General features: G+C 43.1%; 1 non-coding gene across 1 annotated transcript; it reads right to left on the reverse strand.

The window, feature by feature from the left end:
- Positions 1–9,645: 9,645 nt before the first annotated feature.
- Trnai-uau lies at positions 9,646–9,720 on the reverse strand. Its single transcript has one exon. It is a non-coding gene; the product is annotated as a tRNA-Ile (tRNA).
- Positions 9,721–23,263: the final 13,543 nt, after the last annotated feature.

Below are 23,263 nucleotides of genomic sequence, written 5' to 3' on the forward strand. Positions count from 1 at the left end.
TCGGCAAATCTCAATGTTTTTATTTCTTCTTCTTAAACTTTAGTTCCCTTTCCAAACTTCCCCTTTTTTCCTTTACTGGTTGCTCAGTGACCTGGGGTAGTTTACAGTCTCTCCCCCTTCTCAATCATTGCTTCCCCCCAATTCCTTCGACTCAAAACTGGAGTCAGGTTTCTATAAAAGTTGTAAATAATCTTCTCTTCTTCAATTGTAGCCCTGCTAGGCTCAAAATTTGAAGGTGCAGTTCATTCAATACTAAATCCACAAATGCTATGAACATAGGTTTGTGCTATTTTGTCTAAAACTGACATGGTGGGACCGTGGCTGTGTACAATTAATGTAGGTTAATTCTTACAAAGAAGAAGAGCAACCAGCCACTATTAATACTGCTATAAATAGCGCCGTTACCGGTTTCGAACTGGCAAGTTCATCATCAGACGGCTGTTTACATGATTTTCAAGACAAATAGCAGTATTAATAGTGGCTGGTTGCTGTCTTCTTCTTTGTAAGAATTAACCTACATACATAGGTTTGTATTTCTTCAACATTACTTCTAAAATAAGTCGTATTGGCTTACGTGTTCCTACTTTTCCCTGAACCCAAAGTGATCTTCGCCGAAGTCAGCTCCTATCAGTTTCCACATTCTTCTTTTAATAATTCGTGCCAGTGTTCTACAGCCTTGACTTACGAAACAGATAGTTCAATGGTATTCACGCTTCTCAGCACTCGCTTTCTTAAAAAGTCGAAATATTACATTCTGTTTGAAGTTGTAAGGGTATTTTGCCTTCTCATGTATCTTCTCACCAGGTAGAAAAGTTTGCCACGGCTTTTCATCCGACGCTCTCAATAATTCTGACGTAACGTCAACTGTTAAGCTGGTCTTGTTTCCATTTAGGTCTTTCAATGATCTGTCAAATTCTCTTTGCAGTATCATATGTCTCCTCTCATTTTCATTTACTTGTTCTTCCCTTTCTCTCATACTGCCTTCAGGTTTGCTTTCCATGTATAGCGCTTCTACGTATTCCTGCCACCTTTCAGCTTTCACTTCTTAGCTTAATACTGTCTTGTCATCTGAGCTCTTGGTATTCATTCAGCTGCTTCCCTTTTATCCAAAGGGTTGTTTAATTTTCTTATTGACAGGATTATATTTTCCCTAGTCATCCGTCCTTCTGAACCCTTAGTTTGTCCTCTGGCTATTCCTGCTTAGCCATTTTCCATTTTCTGACAATCACATTTTTTACACATCTCTATTCCCTTTCGTGCAGTTTATATGATGTAATTTTATAGTTTCTCCTTTCTTTTGTTAAATTTAGTGTCTCCTGCGCTATTCAAGAATTTTACTAAGCCTTGTTTGATTCTCTGCTACCTTCACTATTTCGTTTCTGAAAGCTATCCATTCGTCTTTTATTGTATTCATTTTACGCTAGAGTTTTCACAGTATGTAGCGTGTTGTGCTTGATTACAGTATTAACGATTTATCGGTGCTAAAGACTGGTACAATTTTTATTTTGAGTTGATAATATTTTTCTTAAGTTTTGGACTCCATACAACCAAGAGAGAGCTTTCCGCATGCTCTAATAGTTAATGCATCTGAATGTAAAACCTCGTCAATGCCAAGATCGTTTACTGTTTTCTGGTAAGGTAAACGGATACCATTAAGAAGTGTTTGTGGAACTGCTCCAAGAGTATGTCCAATGATAAATTGTCGGCGTGATATGAGGATTAGCGTGTAATGTCTTAGCGTTTAGCTTAACCCAGGTTTTTTTGCCCATTGTGATACTGAACGAAGGTTATCATTCATAACTGCAGCCATGTTCTCAAGGATGCTCCTTACCTGCAGCTGGGTGACACCGGCGTATAAGTGGAACTACCAGAATGAATTTCAGTTGAAATATCATTGTCGTACAGCGAGAAAAGCGTTGGTCCACGGGCTGATCCCTAGGGAACAACAGAGAGCACATGTTTTCATTGAGATATTTGCAACCGAAGAATCACTCATTGCCATCGGTATTTAGGAAGCTGTCGCACCATAGTATTGCATTGTTTGACAAATTCATCTGCTTCATTGCTAGGGTTCCGTGCCTCAAACTAAAAACAGAACTATTATAGGATGAAAACAGAACCATTACAGGATGGCTTTGTTGTCCGTTTGTCTGTCTGTCCGACTGTTAAGAAACCTTTTTCTCTCAAATGGGCAGACGTACGGAGTTCAAATATATGTCACATATTATGGTCTACGATCCTTTGCCGGTGTAAAACCTTTAAGCCTGTAAGTGAGTTCGATAAAAAGATACGGCCATTTATGTCAGATATTCTGATGCTCGAAAACTCACTTATCAAAACCTGTAGGGTGCTTCCCGTTGACCTATAATCATGAAATTTAGCAAGAAGTAAGGTTTTAGAATACATATAAGGGAAAAATCCTAAAGTTGTTAGAGTGGAATTATATAACACGAAAGAATACTTCTTTTGTCATTTTTTTAGCCGTCTGTCTGTCTGCCCGTCTGTTAAGACCTTTTGTCCCTGGAACAGTTTGCGTATCAAGTTTAAATTTATGTCACATATTAAAGTCTATGGTCCCTTGTTGGTTCAAAAAATTCAAGCTTCTACGTCAGTGCGATGAAAAGATTCAGTCATTTATGTCTTATGTTCTGAAACTCGCAGTTCGTTCATCAAAGCCTATAGGGTACTTCCGGATGACGCAGAATCATGAAATTTGGCAAGAAGCAATGTTTCACAGAATAAGTAAAGCAAAAAATCTGAAAATTGTTAAATTGTAATTATATTAGATACACTACATAATTTGCCATTTTGAAGCACATTGCATTCATTATACATCAAAAGAGCATTAGATGAACATTACTGTATGCAAACGGAAAATGTAAGCTGTAGTTATAAATTAGTAAGTGAATAAGTGAAATGTTGCATTAAATCTTCTCTCTCTACATGATACATAGAGACAGAAGGTGTTTTTATTTCCCCTAGTCTTATGAACTAGTGTGGAAATTTTGATACGGTCGTGGAACTCTCAGGACCAATATCTTGCTATTGTTAATACTGATAGCAGGCAAAAATCCTTGATATTCTCGATTTCTAGGACAAACAATATGCATACATGAAACTTCCTGGCAGATTAAAACTGTGTTCCGGACCGAGACTCGAACCCAGGAGCTTTGCCTTTTGTGGGCAAGTGGAAGAGCACTTGCCCGCGAAAGGTAAAGATCTCGAGTTCGAGTCTTGCCAGGAAGTTTCATATCAGCGCACACTCCGCTGTAGAGTGAAAAATCTCATTCTGGAATATATATACATAATGATACGTATAAAATTAAGTTTGTACGAAAACCTCAGTGCGTGAGTCTTATTTGCACTTGACCAATTTTTGTTGTACGTAATACGTTCAGTGGTAAAACATTGCATTGTCCTAACAGGAGACTACGTCGACAAATAACTACAAGTATTTTAATAGCATTTTTTTAAACTGAAGCAACAGTTCTTCACTGCCAGGTCCATAACGATTCACGTCCTCTACGAGACCGCCCTCGCAATTACTGTCGACAACAGTGTAATACAATATGCACTGGCTCAGAAACTGGTTTTGTCAGAGGGTATCTGGAACGTGTCATGCAGTCGGTGTGTGGCCGGGTGTCTGTTCGTGCAGTGGCGCAGCCGCGCACTGTGGCTAGTCGAGAAGCCGGGAAGACGGCAGACGACTTGTTGCCTGCGGGGGAGTCCCTGGCCAGCCCAGGCTAGCGCTGTGTTAATTACCGCCGGCTGGCGAGAGGGCGGCAGCGGCGTGGCGCGTGCGGCAGCCACCCCTGCCAGGGGAGGCGGCGCGCGAAATTGACTGTGTAAATCCCGCACCGCCATAACCTACGACTGCCGGTGCCACTGCCGCGGCTGCTGGCCGCCTGCCACACCGCGCATGCGCGTTCACACCTTCCAGTCGCACATAGGGCGTCGCCAGTTAGCGATGGGAAAAACCTGGTTAAAACCGATACCGGTGTTTTGTTTCTGAATGACCGGTATTTTTCATTACTCTGGTATCGGTCATTGCAGATGTTTTTATATTTTTTACTAATCACCGAGTAAAAAACCAAAACGTCACATAGCCCTGGCAGCAACGCTGAAATTTTCAGTTTTTAAATAAATATTTTTTTTAACAGGAGTAATTTTTATTCGTAAAATTTGCGTATGAAAATGGGAAAGCTTTCAGTGCTGTTTCAATAACAGTGCTGACATAAACGAACAACAAACACATGGCATAAGAAAATGGTTCAAATGGCTCTGAGCATCTGAGGTCATCAGTCCCCTAGAACTTCGAACTACTTAAACCTAACTAACCTAAGGACATCACACACATCCATGCCCGAGGCAGGATTCGAACCTGCGACCGTAGCGGTCGCACGGTTCCAGACTGTAGCGCCTAGAACCGCTCGGCACCCCGGCCGGCATGGCATAAGAACTGGTACAGCATTGCTGAGACAGTAATGTGCCTATTGCCTTGTGTCGTGGCTTAAGACAAGCGTGGCAGTCCAGCATGTAAGACTTGTCCCCATGTGGTCTATACAGTACTTTCGTTGCCGGACATTCATCGTATCGCAGAATGGCAGCAACCCCAGTCTGGAAAATTTTTTACAGATCTGTGCTTTACTTGTTTTAAGAGATTAAAGATATGTCTGCCATTTCTATGAAATAACAAAGAGGAAAGTAACAATAAGTAACAGTAATGAAGTAAAAAACTTAACAACAATACATTCTTAGTATACAATAAAAATATAAAGTAGCCGATCTACTGCTTATGTCTACGTAATCTGCTTGTAGCTCTTGAAAACGTATAAATTAACGCGAAAAACTGCGTTTTTGGCTTTAGCTCTGACTATTCAAAATGCCAAAATACGGTCTCCGATTACAACATGATATCTGAATAGAGTTTCGTGAAATTAGAATCAACAGGAGAATACTGGTGCTTTTTGTAGTACTCAATCACTAATCACTTTTCGAGGAAAGCAACAGAAGATAAATCTACTAATTTTCCTTTATTTGCCTATGTAGTTTAATTCTTTTATTCTATGTACCTGCCGGCCGGTGTGGCCGAGCGGCTCTAAGCGCTAGAGTCTGGAACAGCGCGACTGCTACGGTCGCAGTTTAGAATCCTGCCTCGGGCATCGATGTGTGAGGTATTCTTAGGTTAGTTAGGTTTAAGTAGTTCTAGGGGACTGATGACCTCAGAAGTTAAGTCCCATAGTGCTCAGAGCCATTTGAACCATCTATATATCATGAAACTGAGAGAGTCAAAATGTTTCAATCATTGTTCGATTTCTGTGTTTGTTACTCGAAATAACAGAAATAAACGAAAATCGATTATTTCAGAGAGTGGTTATTTTGAGCGATTTTGACATTCAGGTTAAACTGGTGTAGAAAAAATGGATATAATTAAAAACCGGGTGCTTCAGTGATAACTGCCACCCCCTTCGCCAGTATGCAACGGTGCACACACGCTATGCGAGACTACAGCTACTTGCAGAATTTCACGGTTACCATTCGAAACACTTGCACATGTGGACGATCAAACTAAAAAGAAACTACTTAGCTCAAAAATTAATCTAGTTTTCGAGCCAGTTACTTTCGATGCGAATGCAAATTGGTCATCCCTTTTGTTCTCCATGAGTTGATTCTACCCCTGAAGCTCCATTCTGGAAGGTTTGCAAATTGTAATCAACTGCTAGCACAGACCCTTCCTTCAGCAGGACATGTCATCTATCAACAAATTTATATGTATTGGGATGAAGTCAGACGGTGACAGACCTAGTCAAAACAGAGGATGTTACAATAACTTGTCCTTTAAATAACATCACCTACTATCAAAGCCTCTTCCTGTATAGATTCGTTGTCCTGATAAGAGATTAATTTTTTCTTAGCAGTCCAGGCCTGTCTTTACATACGACTGCCATTCAATAAGTTAAGCAACGCATTTTATTCTCGGTCAACTACGGTTGAAAAAACGAGGGCTTTGTTGTGGAACATCGTGGAATATTCACCCTTATAGTTTCATGAAGTTCCGATAAGTCACGTAGCCTTCAAAATGGAGTCTGCAACAGAGGTGAGTTCCAAGCACAGAGCTATCACGAATTTCTTTTGGCGGAAAAACAGAGAATCGTAGATATTCATAGCCGCTTGCAGAAAGTCTATGGAAATCTAGTAGTGAACAAAAGCTCGGTTAGCCGTTGGACAAGGCGTGTGTTATCATCGCAGCAAGTTCGCGCAAAACCTGTCCGATCTCCCTCGTGCCAGTCGGCCGCAGACAGCTGTGACTCATGCAATGTTGGAACGTGCGGACACTCTTATTCGAGGTGATCGACGGATCGCAGGCAAACACCTCTCTGCTGAACTGGATGTCTCTGTTGGGCAGTACTGATACACTCGTCCACCAGCTGGGCTACTCAAAGGAGTGTGCCTGCTGGCTTCCTCGCCGCCTAGAGACGATCGTAAAGAGCAACGAAGGACCACCTGCGCTTTGCGAGGCTGATGGTAACAATTTTCTGTGAAACATCGTCACAGGCGATGAAACATGAGTTCATCACTTCTCACCAGAAACAAAACGGCAGTCCACCTTTCGTCTGGAGAATATGTTCGGTGCCCCACTCTCAGCCGGTGAAGCCATGGCGACTGTTTTCGGGTACTCATAAGGGTATAATCTGTTTGATGTCCTCCCTTATGATGCAACGATCGACTCTGAAGTGCACTGCGCTACCCTCAGGAAATTGAAGAAACGACTTCAGCGTTTCATCGGCACAAAAATGCAAATCAGCTTCTCCTTCTTCGTGACAACTCAAGCACTCACACAAGTCTGCACACCCGAGAGGAGTTCCCGAAACTCCATTGGACTGTTCTCCCTCATCCACGCTATAGTCCGGATCGTGCATCTTCCGACTTCCATCCGTTTGGCGCAAAAAAGATGCACTCAGCGGGAAGAACTTCGTGGATGATGCACAGAGACATTGGCTGCGACGTCGACCAGTAAAGAGGACATAAAGGCCTTCCCTGTAAGGTGGGGTAAGGTCGTCGCTCTGAACGGAGATACCCCATCTATTTGGGACTAGCTTTATGCATGTGGAAGTGTGAGAACATATGCGACATGTTTACGAATCGTGTAACTGAGGTGGGATGTGCGTATTAGCACGTCAATCATCTATTCGGATGTAGGAAACCGCCTAAAAGCCTCATCCGGGCCGGGCGCCACAAAGGCCCTCATTGTTTGTCAGACGGGTGGATTAGATCCGAGGCAGGCGTGTCTCCCCGAGTCCCGAAAGAAGCGTGTTGCCGTGCACTTCTGTCCAAGTGGGTCCTATTTATTTATTTAACTGGCTTAAAAATTGCTAAGTATTCTTCAGTAATTGGTTTCACATCCACGCGAACGTTGCACACACCGAGTTACGGCGTATGGCGAAAGGTATTTCTTCCTCCCTTCCTACGTTTTAGGTTTTTCCAATTGCTAATGGCGGGTGGAAAGAACGATTGTCAGGAGACCCGCATGAGCTCTAATTTTTGATTTCCTCGTCCAAGTCATTTCGCATGATCTATGCGGGAACAAATAATATGTTGCCCTATACAGGCTCTGTAGATGTAGATGTAGGTCCTTTGACTGACTCTAGTCAGCTTTTCTTACCTATAACAATTTCAATTTTTGTGCTTTCTATTAGCGCTTGGAGGTAGGACGTTTCTGAAAACAGCTAGGACAAATTACAATACTATATCTCGCTATCCACCCTCTTCCTGTATTTGTCCTGAACTTTTTGAAAGTGAAGTTCTTGGGCTTTCTCGAGACTCTTTAGGCTAAAAATCACTACCCAGTCCATTCCACACAGCCCGACAAGCTTCAGAGAAGCTCTCCTGCAAAATTTGTGGGACTAGCACTTCTGTAACAAAAGATCATGTGAAGGTAAGGGTTATTCACAACCGGGGTGATTGTTTCCGGAATGAATTTTCACACTGTCTGGGAATGTGCGCTGATATGAAACTTCCTGACAGGCTAAACCTGTGTGCAAAATTGGGACGCAAACCCGGGATCTTCGCCTATCGTGGATAAGCGCTCTACCAACCGAGCAAACCGAGCACAGCTCACGACCCATCTTGGTAGAACACTTGACCACAAAAGGCAAAGGAACCGGCTTCGAGTCCCAGTCCAGCACACAGATTCAATCTGCCATTAAGTTTCAAGATAGGAGATGTCTGCTTCAGCATTCAAGTAACTACTCTTATAAATCGGCAGTAGAATGACTCAGACAGCGATGAATTGAATTAAACACAATGAAACATGATTTTTGTCACTCCAGAAACAGACTGTCGCGTTTCAGAATGTAATCTGGCAACAAATCACTTAACGACCGAGAGTAGTTCTAACAGACAAGTAATACCGCGTGAAATAACGTCAGAAATCGTTGTGGGATGTACGGCGAATGTATATACTATTGCAGTGTGGAATTGAAGGCTGTATGTGGAATTACCAAAAGAAGTAGAACTCAACGTCGGACACCAATGGATTTTACTCACACTCTTAAAATCACTACGGGAATTCTTGAAAAACTCCCAAATGAAAGGAGCTTCACTACGTAAAAGATTATGGAAGAGCTACAGCAACAGTCCACAACCAGTCAGACAAATAAAACACAAAGATATAAAGCGGAAGTTAGTATGGTCTAACTTCTCGGATGCGACTATGCTCTGAGGTGGCAAAAGTCATAGGATAGAGATATGCACATGTATAGACTGGAAAACCGTGGGCTGGTCAGATGAGTCCCAATTTCAGATTTAAGTTGGTAAGAGTTGATGGTAGGGTTCGAGTGTGGCGCAGGCCCCACGAAGCCATGGACCCATGTTGTTTTCAACGCAAGCTGGTCGTGGCTCCATAATTGTGCGGGCTGTGTTAACGTGGAATGTCCTCTGGTCGAACTGAACCGATCATAGACTGGAAGCGGTTATGTTAGGTTACTTGGAGACCATTTTCAGCCATTCATGGACTTCATGTTCTTCCCAAACACGTCACCAGGCCACAACTGTTCGCGACTGGTTTGAAGAACATTCTGGACAATTCGAACGAAATATTGGGCCACCCACGTTGCCTAACATGAATCCTATCGAAAATTTGTAGGACATAATCGAGAAGTCAGTTTCTGCACAGAACCTGCACCGGCACCATTTTCGCAATTATGGACGGCTATAGAGGCAGCATGGCTCCATATCTCTGCTCCGGACTTCCAACGACTTGTTGAGTCCTTGCCATGACGGTCAAAAGGAGGTCCGACACGATATTAAGAGGTATCCCGTGATTTTGTCAATTCAGTGTAAAATTTAGTGTATGATTTTCCAGCTTACTGAACAGTATGTAACCAACTGAAAGCAATTTTAGACGCAACGAGCTGCAGTTGCAATGGCATGAGTGCGAAATGCAGCAAACTTCAAACTTATGTGAAGTCTACAACATGATTGACATATATGTACTAAGATAAGATGGTTTCTGTTCTTTCGCACATGTCCGAAAGAACAGATACCCTCGGTCACCATGCAGCTCGTTAGAATGAAATTACAATGAAATGAACACTCTTAGCTGCTTACAGGCGTTGACATACAACGAGGACAGATGAAAATGTGTGCCCCGACCGGGACTCGAACCCGGGATCTCCTGCTTATATGGCAGACGCTCTATCCATCTGAGCCACCGAGAACATAGAGGATAGCGCGACTGCAGGGATTTATCTCTGGCACGCCTCCCGCGAAACCCACACACTCCCGCGGCTCGCGGCCTGTCGAGACAGTGGTGCATCGTTCTGCAATATTCCTGCTCGCGTAGGCCGACATCTCAAGACTTTCATACGATTATGGAATCGATGGTTTCAGGAGGGATATACTCGACGCCATGCAGTGTCCAAACTGCACCACCCGACTAACGCCCAAGAGCAAACATATATTGTTCGCTCGGTCTTGCAGGGTGGAGGATCGTATGTCATGTACCCCGAGTGAGGAGGTAATGTCAGAAATGTTGTATTCTCGGCACACTCTAGACACTGTGAATCAGAATACTGAATACCCTAATGATTTCCGAAATAGGATGTCCCATGCGTCTAGCTCCAACTACTATCCCACGTACAGTCTGTTAATTCCCTTCGTGTGCTCATTATTACGTATGAAACGTTTTCAGACGAATCACAGGAGTACAAATGACAGCACTGCCAATGCACTGCCTCTTTGTACGTTGTGTACGCGATACTACCGCCATCTGCATATGTGCACATCGTTATCCCATGACTCTCATCACCTCAGTGTAGACAGCTTGTAAGTAGGCTGTTCAGGTTTTTATGTTGGTAACGCCACGTAGTGCTCTGTATGAAAATCACTGGCTGTGCTGTGTGCAGTCTGTGGCTGGTTGGACTCATTGTTGGAATATTCGCTTGTGTAGTGTTGAGCAGTTGGATGTGAATAGCGCGTAGCGTTGGGCGGTTGGAGGTGAGCGCCAGCAGTGGTGGATGTGGAGAGAGAGATGCCACAGTTTTGAGAGGGTACTATAAGCGGACGATCTGGACCTGTGTCCGCCAGAAAAAGGAAATTTCTAAAGATGGATGTAATGAAAGAATATATATATATATATATATATATATATATATATATATATATATATATATATATGATGACTTTTGAACATTATTAAGGTAAATACATTGTTTGTTCTCTATCAAAATTTTTCATTTGCTAACTTTGCCTATCAGTAGTTAATGCCTTCAGTAGTTAGAATCTTTTATTTAGCTGGCAGTATTGGCGCTCGCTGTATTGCAGTAGTTCGAGTAACGAAGATTTTTGTGAGGTATGTGATTCATGAAAGTTATAGTTTATTATTAGTCAGGGCCATTCTTTTTTAGGGATTATTGAAAGTTAGATTGCGTTGCGCTAAAAAAAAATATTGTGTGACAATTTAGTGATGATCAGAATGAGTAAAGACAGAACTGTATGAGTACGTTCAGTTTTACTCAGCTGTCTTTGTATCAAATAACGTAGAAGTTTACCAGCACAGTCATTCATAATTTTTCTAATTGGTCGTTTCAAGCTAACAGCGTAGGTTAAACGCGCATGACTGTAACATAGAAGCGGAAGTGTAGTCGTACAGCTTCTCTCCCTCGCTGCTTTGGAAGCCAGAAGACCGGATGGCATGAGCCAACGTGTAAAAATTGAAAAATGTCAAATGCTTCGTGAAATGATTTGTTTAAAAGTAGGAGAAACATTTGACGCACCTTTGAATGATGCTCGAAATCATATACAGCAAATGAGGTGCTGATTGAGAGTTTGAAGCTCAAATTTTGACTCAGAATTTTAAAGAGTACTAGAGGATATTTGTTTGGAGAATTATGCAGACCCTGCAGTCTGCTGTTGTGATGCTTTGAGATAATATTACCATGTGAAGTCAAGCGGTAAAATATATTAGCCCTTGAGATACTATTGTTATGTCAAGTCCAAAATTTAAGTTAAACATTGAATTATAAATTCTCAATCGACACCTCATTTGTTGTACATGAATTAAGCATCATTCAAAAACGTGTCAAATGTTTATCTAATTTTTTTATTTCTTATTTTTAGACAAATTATTTCAAAAAACTTTTATGGCATTTTTGAAATTTTTCTACTGATAAATTTGATACGCCATTTGTCCATATCCCAATCCCCGTTTTGTTATGAAAATTCGGTAAGAAATCCATTGTGTAATCTTCCTCAAATTGTAATTTTTTCTTAACTGCCCAGAATACTTTCAAGCCCCATTCTTCTTTTGGTTATGAAAGTTCTTAATTACCCTGACTCTTTTCTAGCAATGTACCTCACACTAGTGAGTTTGATATCACATTTATGCATTTCTCAGTCTTCGTCCAGCTATGATGATTCAGACGAAAGTTTTCCGGCATATCACAAATTAAGTTGTTCCTTATCACCGTGACTATTTCAAGTAATTAATAATTTTTTTTTGCAAAACTAGACTTCACGTAGCTGAATTTTTCTACTACCCACTTTTCGTCTCGCTATAAAATTCACACAAAATCTGTTGTGTAATTTGTTCATAGTCTTGTTTTGGCTCCATTTTCAGTAGCTGTTCACATCAAGTGGAGATAAGCATGGCTTGGATTTAAATTAGTGCCAACAGTGTCAGAAACAACTAAACATAATAAATTTCTTAGTTTTTTATTCCTTGAAAAACTAATGCTAATATTAGTGGAACGGATCTTGTATAACAGTTTAAGTAATAATTGTATGCTCACTAACGGTTTCTGTAGTTGGTGTATAGAGAAAAGGTGGGAGGCAGTGAGGGCTTGATTTGATTTGTAGGGATGGATCTATTTTTCCTTTTTTGTTTTAATACTGTTATGCAGTTTATTAACTTGTCGAAGCTATTTTATGAGTTTCTGTTTAACTTTTCATGAGAGGACGTAATGTGATTTTGATTGTGTCGTAAGATTTATTTGGTTCTGTATGTGGTCTACCTCCAATTTATGTGTACCATTGTTGGCACTTGCATGGAGTTCTAGCAAGTTGTTGGCTCTATTAACTTCATGTTCTACACAAAATTTCGCTATTTGTTGCGTTTTCGAGCAATTAAGCAAACAAAAATGAAACTTGCTTTCTTTAGTTCAATGAACAAGATACGTGTCCGTCTGTGTACAATTTATGATAATAGTGTGATTATTGCTGCATAGCTAGCAGCTGAAAAAATATGTTTTCTGTATCTGTTGTATTTTTTCTATTCTTATAAATTTGTAAGCATTTACATTTTTTCCTGTCACAGTAGACGCATTCAAATTTGTATGCTGGTTCCTGAAACTGGCCTTTAGCGTAAAACTAGTTAATGAAAAATAAATTTTTGAGTCAAGGAAATTATGGCCAATAGCGGCGCTTCTTTCTCATTGTTATTTCGAAACCTTGAAACCTTCTCATGCTCTGTGGTAACTCTGTATCCTGACGTGGGCATCTGGGGTAATCTGCCTCCAACCACTTACCGACGGTATGTGTTACCCAAACAATTATAGCGTAACAGAGATGATGTTGATAATGTTCACGATGATGGTTATAATGATGATGATGATGATGGATTTCGGGGCGCTGAAGAGGGTGGTCATCAGCGCTCTTACTAAATATCAACATAAACCTCCATCTCGTGATCTGTAGGATGTATGTTATAACAAACAAAACTGCTGCTACTATTACCTAGGAGCACACTTTAGCAGATTCCTTCAGAACCTGTGGCTATGTTGATGCAAATACGCTAGCTGATCCGGACTCCTAGTAGTATATATTAATATGGCGTCCAACCTTCGCCTTTATGACGGCTCGAACTCTGCTGGGAACACTTTCAATGTGGTTTCTGAATGTCTTTGAAGGAATGGCAGCCCATTCTTCCTAAAGAGCCTAAACCAAACAAAGCAGTGATGTTGGACACTGGTGCCTGGGGAGAAGCTGACGTTTTAACATATCCTAAAGGTGTTTCGAAAGGTTCATTTTGGAATTCTGGGCTGGTCAGTCCATTCCAGGAACGTTATTGTCCACAATCCATTGAGTCACAGGCTTTGATTTATGAGCGGGTGCATTGTCATGTTGATACAAATAATCGTCTCTGAACAGTCTATTTACTGTGCGCAGTATAGTCCTATAAAGAGTGTATAAGTCCTACCGTCTTCCGCTTTTCTCAAGCCCAATAACCACCAGAAACACTCCATACCATGGCACCATCTCACCTGTTCTTCACTGTAGGTACTACGCATGATAATACACTACTGGCCATTAAAATTACTGCACCTCGAAAGTGACGTGCTACAGACGCGAAATTTAACCGGCAGGAAGAAGCTGCTGTGACGTGCAAATGACTAGCTTTTCAGAGCATTCACACAAGGCTGACGCCGGTGGCGACACCTACAACGTGCTGACATGAGGAAAGTTTCCAACCGATTTCTTATACATAAACAGCAGTTGACCGGCGTTGCCTGGTGAAGCGTTGTTGTGATGCCTCGTGTAAGGAGGAGAAATGCGTACCATCACGTTTCCGACTTTTATAAAGGTCGGACTGTAGCCTATCGCGATTGCGGTTTATCGTATCACGACATTGCTGCTCGCGTAGGACGAGATCCAATGACTGTTAGCAGAATATCGAATCGGTGGGTTCGGGAGGGTAATACGGGACGTCGTGCTGGATACCAACGGCCCCGTATCACTGGCAGTCGAGATGACAGGCATCTTATCTGCATGGCTGTAACGGATCGTGCACCACGTCTCGATCCCTGAGTCAACAGATGGGGACGTTTGCAAGACAACACCCATCTGCACGAACAATTCGACGACGTTTGCAGCAGGATGGACTATTAGCTCGAACACCATGGCTGCGGTTACCCTTGACGCTGCATCACACACAGGAGCTCCTGCGATGGTGTACTCAACGACGAACCTGGGTGCACGAATGGCAAAACGTCATTTTTTCGGATGAATCCAGGTTCTGTTTACAGCATCATGATATTCGCATCCGTGTTTGGCGACATCGCGATGAACGCACATTGGAAGTGTGTATTCGTCATCGCCATACTGGCGTATCACCCGGCGTGATGGTATAGGTTGCCACTGGTTACACGTCTCGGTCACCTCTTGTTCGCATTGACGGCACTTTGAACAGTGGGCGTTACATTTCAGGTGTGTTATGACCCGTGGCTGTACCCTTCATTCGATCCCTGCGAAACCCAACATTTCAGCAGGATAATGCACGACCACGTGTTGCAAGCCCTGTACGGGCCTTTCTGGATACAGAAAATGTGCGACTGCTGCCCTGGCCAGCACATTTTCCAGATCTCTCACCAACTGAAAACGTCTGGTCAATGGTGACCGAGCAACTGGCTCGTCACAACACGCCAGTCACTACTCTTGATGAACTGTGGTATCATGTTGAAGCTGCATGGGCAGCTCTACCTGCACACGCCATCCAAGCTCTGTTTGACTCAATGCCCAGGCGTATCAAGGCCGTTATTATGGCCAGAGGTGGTTGTTCTGGGTACTGATTTCTCAGGATCTATTGCGTGAAAATGTAATCACATGTCAGTTCTAGTATAGTATATTTGTCCAATGAATACCCGTTTATCATCTGCATTTCTTTTTGGTGTAGCAATTTTACTGGCCAGTAGTATAAATAGAGTTCTCCAGGAATCCGCCAAAGGCATACCCTTCCATCGAAATGGCACAGGATGTAGCGTGATTCATCACTGCAGATCACTCATTTCTAGCCATCTGGGTTCAGTAGCGTCACTCTTTACACGACTTCAGTCACCACTTAGCGCTGACTACAGAAATGCATGGCTTATGAGTAGTTGCTCGGACACTGTACGCCGTTCTTTTAACCTCTCCATTCCCAGACATTGTGCTGGCTAGACTGCTGGCAGAACTTTGGAGCTCGCGGGTGATACGTCTGCTGGTTTCATGAGATTTTTGCAACCACTCTCCACAATGTTCCATGGTGAATGTCCTTCAGTACATCAAAACTTCCTGATTTTGGCTTAACTGCCATCGTTTCTTCGTGTTTCCACTTCTGTCACATGACCAGAAGTCGTCGTAGGCTTCTCTAGAAGGACTAAATGTCCGTGATGTATTTGTTACTCGGGTGACATCCAATGACTAGACCGCGTTCGAAGTCGCTGAACTCTCGTGACCGACCCATTCTGATGTTACTGCTACTCTGCTGACAGCACAATACTCCCCGCCCCATTTTATACTGCCAGGTTCATCTCTTGTGACCTCTAGCGGTCAACTGCGCACTATGGAGGAGCGTCCGGATACCTTTCATCAGATGGTATTGGTGGATCATCCCGCCGAAGAAGAAACTGATTGGCACTGGACAACGTCCTATTCTTAACTTGTAATTATCACTTCCTTCTATGGCTAGCATGAGGTTCGCCATGCCTGGTGAACGATTTGACTGACACACAGTTTGTTGTTTACCATCTCCAACCACTCACCATCCCACTGACGTGTATCATTCTGTCCGATAATGATATGATATCGTACAGGGGATCAGAACATCGATTCACAGTACCCCCTCTGGACGCTTCTTTGGTTGCTTTGTCATTTTCAGCACTTCTCCACATCGCACCGTGGCCCGGTATCCAGCAAAATACCATTTCATTGCCCTGTTTTTTGTTGCGGGCTGGGGGCGTCCATTTTGATGAAAGTCTCGCAGCCCCTTAAAAAGGCCAATAAACATGTCCTGGTAGGACAGATTCAGCTTTGTAACGCTGGTTACAGTAATTGTAGAATAGAGGTTTAGCCTATCTGTCCTGCGTTGACCACAGTTCCATGAACACAAAGTAAATAATGTTATCTTAACTAAAGTGGGATGAAAACCAATATTCTGTCTCGATGTAGTATTCGAAGAACAGTTCCAACTAACAGTACCCAGTTAAATCTCTAGGGAGATGTTCTGTGTCGACACACAATAATTCCATTCACTGATTTCTATTTCTATTGAAGATTAACCAGTGTTCATCAATCGTCCACTTTCTGAATTCTAATTCCTTGTGATGTTCCAGACCTCACGTCAGTATAGTTCTTCCCTCCTCACGCCAGCCTGCGTGAGCTAAAACGTGTGCATTTCGGCCTCCACTCGTAACACGGTGTTGGCTCTTCTGCTTACACAAAAGTGCCCATCCAGGGGGTGTGATTCTCGCGGGCAGCTTGATTGATTTCCGCGCAGCATAGTTGTCTCCAATAGGCAACACGGTGTTGAGTACAGGCTCCTGATGAAAGCTAGCCTACTTGTGCTAGTAAAAAGGATCCCACAAGAAATGCGCCAAGGAAATCAAACACTCTTTTGGCAGTGGTGGGGGCCTGGGGATGGCATAATGTGTCGCCGAAACTAGTCACGTGATAGAGATTCTCATGATACAGCTGTGGTGGTACTTTTATCATACAAATCAAACCTGATTTGCATCATCATAGTGGCGCTACTGGTGTCAAATATGAATAGACATTATGTTTGAGATGTAGAAACACGCCTACTAACTTTCCGTTTACATCGCATAACTCCTTCTCGGTGTTGCTATTTTGTATGTCAGAGCGTAATCATACACTCGAGGTCAGGGAGGCATCTGAATCTGACATTAGAGTATTCTCTCCGTCTCGTAAATATTCACTACGCGCAGGTGCTATTTTGGCAAAGAAAGTGTGTGTTCACTTGCATGTAGGGAGAGTGTCTTCTGGATGACGTACACTGAGAGACGCCAGCGGCCGCACTCCTGCAGGGAGTCGTTGTATGCAGAGAGGTTATTACTTAGCGCCTGCGTTATTGGCGATGCTTGTAATCAAGTTAGGTCGTAAGTTCGTACATGAAGAGCCTCAAGATGCAGGTCTTCTCCAAACTGTGTTAATGCCCTCCGCGCAGTTGAGAGTCGTTAAACTTCCCAAAACGAGGGCCAAAGAGCCACACGTTTGCAGTGCTCTGCGTTCGTAGTTGGAAGAGGAGGGGTTGAGTACTTAATGTCGTTAGCGTACGTGTCTACACGGGGAGACTCGTGTTCTAGCGGGACTTGTGACGTCACTGTCGATGAAGCATACTGATATTTCTGACATTGTCTGGTTCCGGAGCTCATTATATTCACGTAAGGATACCAAAGGGATAATCTTCATCTATATGCACTGACTAGACACAGAGCTACTGGTCACACTCCTACAAAAAATGGTTCAAATGGCTCTGAGCACTATGGGACTTAACATCTGTGGTCATCAGTCCCCTAGAACTTAGAACTACTTAAACCTAACTAACCTAAGGGCAGCACACACATCCATGCCCGGGGCAGGGTTCCAACCTGCGACCGTAGCAGTCGCGCGGTTCCAGACTGAAGCGCCTAGAACCGCACGGCCACACCGGCCGGCCACACTCCTACATACCGTGGCCATACAGCATTTGTCGACGCTCCCGCAGAGGTAAAACTTCAGCTAACTCGAAGCCAATCCGGGGCAAGTACTCCACGTGCCCGACGGTCACTGCAATGTTGAGACCATTGAACTAGAATCAGAGAGCCCAGCTCCGATTATTGAACTTCCTAGTATCTATTGCACTGGAATGTTACCTTCCTTCTGAATTTTTCTTATTGTATATTGGTTTATTTTTGTAGCGAGACGTTATGGCGATCGACAGTGGTCGTGCAATCTGTCTGCCACTCTCACGAACTCAACAAAAACGAAAACTCTCCCAGCGATATCACTCCTTCAAAAAGCATATGAGATTTCTGCACGAAGCTCACTCATTTATGCGGAATATAACAATCAGATCTTTCCACTGAGAAACAAATTGATCTGAGTGGTGGTACCTATATAGCGAATGGTCATGTCCACAAAGAAAGCACAGAATAAAATAAATAAATATAACTGAACATGCTATTAAGGGTCATGATGTTGAGCGAAAAAAGTTAAATGAATCACTTTTGATTAATCAAGCTTATTTCTTTGATGTAGACTATGGACATAAAAATGATACTAAAGAAAAATAGAATTTAAGAATGGTATAAGAAAAAGCTAGACTCAAACTGATAGTCGTGGAGCCTTTACTACCCACTAAATGCTAAAAGGGTTGAATGTGGGTGTGCAACACCGTTAAACTAATTACTAAAAGAGAGTGTTCACAAAGAAGATCGATTTATCTCACCAGAAAATTGGTATATTACAGTTATTTATTGCAACTAGTGACAAGGAAGACTGCTAGTGGACATGCAATTAGGGTTCTAATAGGTCTGAGTATCTCACAAATGCAATTAAAGGAAACTGTTGAATTCCAAAATCCCAACTCTGAATTGGTTCAAAATGGTTCAAATGGCTCTGAGCGCTATGAGACTTAACATCTGAGGTCATCAGTCCCCTAGAACTTAGAACTACTTAAACCTAACTAACCTAAGGACATCACACACATCCATGCTCGAGCCAGGATTCGAACCTGCGATCGTAGCGGTCGCGCGGTTCAAGACTGAAGCGCCTAGAACCGCTCGGCCATTCCAGTGGCTAACTCTGAATTAATACAAGTGGAACACAGATTGCAATTTAAAGGACACGCAAGTTACGAGTTGTGCAGGTGTAAAGTGATTGCCCTGTTAAGAAATTGCGACACTTACTAAAACAATAAACTCGTCCAAGGCTGCACACCAGCGTTTCGACAATCGAAATCGGAGCTCGCTTACAGAGGTGCCACTCTCCGGCCTCTCTACAACCACAGTCTCTCGCTCCAGAACACCTGTTCCGCGAAGGAAGAGTCTATGACGATTACCAGCCTGACAATCCAGGCCTTCTATTTCCACCTCAGAACTCAGGGCAGTAACTGCTAAAATTCTTGAATTTCCACCATATTGTATTTATTAGTTGTCCGAAGGTTGGCACACAGATTGCTATCTCGTCGCTCATTGGCGGGTGGCTGCTAGAGCTCACACAATACGAAAAGTTCTCACGCTGTGGTAGGTCAAAATGGCGGAGTGGCATACTGCAGTGTCCTGAATTCTTCATCAAGGTCGTATCAGTCACAAGAGATACCGGAAAGTATCCTCCACCATCAGTATTGGAAAAAAACTTTTGAGCGAAAGTTCAACCGACGCTTTGTATGGATCCCCGGATAACACAATCTCCTGATCCAGTCCCAGAGCGGTTTCAGGTGGTACCTCTCCACACTTGACAAGACGGTAGAAGACGATGCAACAATCTTCCTGGTGCTGAAATCGCTTAGTCGGCGCGTTTTTCTGCTAGGAAATATAAAGTGACACCTCTTGGAGATACAATATATTTCGCCAACTTTATGTGTGGTGACTACTGGGCGTCAGGCAATTTTTATACAGTCTTTCACTGTGGAGTGGTACTTCCACTACCGCACTGGCGTTGTTTTGTCAGGCCGCTTTATTTAGGAAAATGGAGTTCCTCAAGGCAGTGTACCACATGTAGTTAACAGTATTTGCAGTAGCTATCAATGGATTCTGAACCGCAGTCAAGACAACTACACCTACGGAAAAAAAAAATCGCAGCACCTACAAGGAGTTGTGCGATATAAATGAAAGTTAGTAGACATATTTCTACACCTGAAACATGTCTATTCAAATTTCGCGCTAGTGGCATAAGAGTGACACCAGCAGTGCCACTATGAGGATGAAATTCAGGTTTGCGTTAAACAGACGCTGTAATGGATGTGAGCGTTAGTTATCTTTGAGATTTGACGTAGTGAGTTGATGTTAGTAAAAAATGGCTTTAAGGCCACAAAGATGTCATTGTCAGCACCTCACTGAGATGCTGGATTTGCTTTTGGGATACTGCAGAAAAACGTGGCAGTAATGTGGCCACTGCACGTGATTGCTGGCAGCGGTGGTCACTAGACCGTGCAGTCGCAAGAACACCGGGCTCCAGACGGCCACGTGACACTACCGAGAGAGAAGACCATCGTGTTTGGAGTATGGATCTGGCGTATTGTACTACACCTGCAGCAGCAAGTGTCACCACGGTGACATAACGAACTCTTACAAGTCGGTTACTTGAAGAACAACTACAAGCCAGACGCCCTGTAGCTTGCGTTCCACTGACGCCAGCCATAGCCATTTGCGACTTCGGTGGTACTAGAAAAAAATGTGTGTCAAATCTTATGGGACTTAACTGCTAAGGTCATCAGTCCCTAAGCTTACACACTACTTAACCTAAATTATCCTAAGGACAAACACACACACCCATGCGCGAGGGAGGACTCGAACCTCCGCCGGGACCAGCCGCACAGTCCATGACTGCAGCGCCTTAGGCTGCTCCGCTAATCCCGCGTGGCGGTGGTACTAGAGCTCATTGGAGGCCTCACTGAGCTTGGACGAGGTCGTGTAATAGGGGTACGAGAAGCTGTATGTTTCTGTTTTCTAATGAAAGCTGGTTCTGCCTCGGTGGCAGTGATGGCCGTGTGTTTCTTAGGAAGAGGCCAGTTAAGAGCCTGCAACCAACCTGTCTCCGTGCAAGACACACTGCACTTTTAATCCTTTCGTTATGGTATACGTCGATACTTCGTATGACAGCAGGAGCACTTTCGTGGTTATCTCACACACCCTGACTGCAATTTTGTGTGTCCGTCTGTTGCCATTGGTGAACAACATTAAGGGAAATGTTTTCCAACAGGATAACGTTCGACCACATGCCTCTGTTGTAACCCAACGTTCTCTAGAGATCGTCGACATCTTGCCTTGGCCTGCAAGATCACCAGCTCTGTCTCCAGTCGAGCACATGTTGGACATAATCGGACTACAACTCCAGCGTCCTCCACCATCAGCATTAAATACCCTTGTATTGACCGACCAAGCGCATCAGGCATGGAACTCCATCCCACAAACTATCATCCGGCACCTGTAGAGCACTATGCATGCACGTTTGCGTGCTTGGATTCAACATTTTGGCAGTTACTATGGTTGTTAATGTACCAGCATTTCACATTCACGATGGCTTATCTCGTGCTTACGTTAACCTGTCACTTGCAATATTAACCTCTTAAATATGCACCTAGACAAATTTAGTCCAGAAATTTAATTACCCTTCATTTATAATTGTTTGGTGTTGCTATTTTTTCCATCATTGTTTCTTGAAACTTTTTGCATTTTTTATTCTTCATTATATCTTGCAGCCACAACGCGGCAACTGTAGCTGGCCATGAGGAAGCGGGAAAAACGAGCTAATTGAACTGTTCTTAGGTTTTAATCAGAGAAACTGTCTTTATAAATTTTAACGATTCACATCGATGTCTTAAAGTATCAGGGCTAAAATGGGAGACAATGTTTTAAATTTTAAGATCATCTACAATTAATGGTCTTAATTCGAACTAAACCAACCTGCAACCTCACATTAAAGTCGTAAGAACAAAGAACATAAAATTATTGAAAATTCTGAAAAGCCACAAGGAAAAGACGTGGTTTAGAAGCAGGTCTCCTAGAGTTTTACAATACGTCTTTAAGATCTTGACTATAATGTGGTAGCGTTGCTTAGAGTCTGCTGACCCACTACTACCAATACGACAACGTCTCCACATGGCAAGAGAGGTCCTGAAAGTATTAGCAGGGCCTGAGATATTCGTATTTTGTGTGGTCGCGACACGAACTTGATTGTTAAGGATTCGGTCACATGTGACCAAGTCATTTTAGATCTGTGGTAGATAGTGTGTCGTGGTTCTCGTTGTATGAGACTTAAGGATAAGGACTTAACAGTGGAACAAACGGCCCCCCCAGTCTTTAGAGAGACAGACTGCTCTTAAGCATGACAGATTGCAAAAAGTCTTGTACACAAGACAACTTTTTTTGAATGTTTGTTCTCATCAATTTTAAAACTGTATCAAGATTTTATCGTTGTATGTACGAGCGGATCTAAGGAGGAAAATAAGTTTAGCTCTCTGCCCTGAACGGATCTTTAGAGTTCGCCTCCCAGAAGAACTAAAAACTTATAATACCATAGTTATGGAGCCCTGAAGGCTCTGGAGCATGTGAGATGCCATCGCAGTATACAGTTCTCATTTGCTCTGATTCTCTCAGTGGCTTGCAGTCTGTAGAACAATGGTACCTGAAAGACAAATGTTCAGACTGTCCAAGACGGCTTACAGGAGACTCTAAGACTGTAGTGTTCTGAGATGCCACATAAGGAGAGTTTGCGATAGTTGGTACCAGAAGTACCATGAACGTCTGAGCATCAGCTGAGGTCCCTCGTTCATGCAATATGATGGACATACATAAAAGTTTCGATTTAAATACACACTGTAATGGCCATGTGCGATAGTTACCTTTGGGACTGTTCATGGTGAGTTGATATTGCTGAAGAATGCCTTTAAGATGACAAAGACGGTATTATCAACGCCTCACTGAGCTTGAACGAGGTCGTGTAATAGGGGTACGAGAAGCTGTATGTTCCTTCCGCGATAATGCAGAAAGACTTGGCAGCAACGTAGCCATTAAACATGATCGCTGGCAGCGCTGATCACTAGAACGTGCGGTGTCTCCCAAGAGGGTAGCCCATCGTGTTCGGTGTAAGGCTGTGGCGCATCGTACTGCATCTGCAGCAGTAATATGAGCAGCAGGTGTCACCAGGGTGACGCAAAGAATTGTTACAAATCGGTTACTTCAAGGACAGCTCCGAACCAGGCGCCCTGTAGCTGCACTCCACTGGCCCCAAACCACCGCCATTTGCGACGTCAGTGGAGTCAAACGAGAGCACATTGGAGGTCTTTCTT

Source organism: Schistocerca americana, chromosome 5 (assembly GCF_021461395.2).
Source record: "Schistocerca americana isolate TAMUIC-IGC-003095 chromosome 5, iqSchAmer2.1, whole genome shotgun sequence".
Classification (NCBI taxonomy): Eukaryota; Metazoa; Arthropoda; class Insecta; order Orthoptera; family Acrididae; genus Schistocerca; species Schistocerca americana.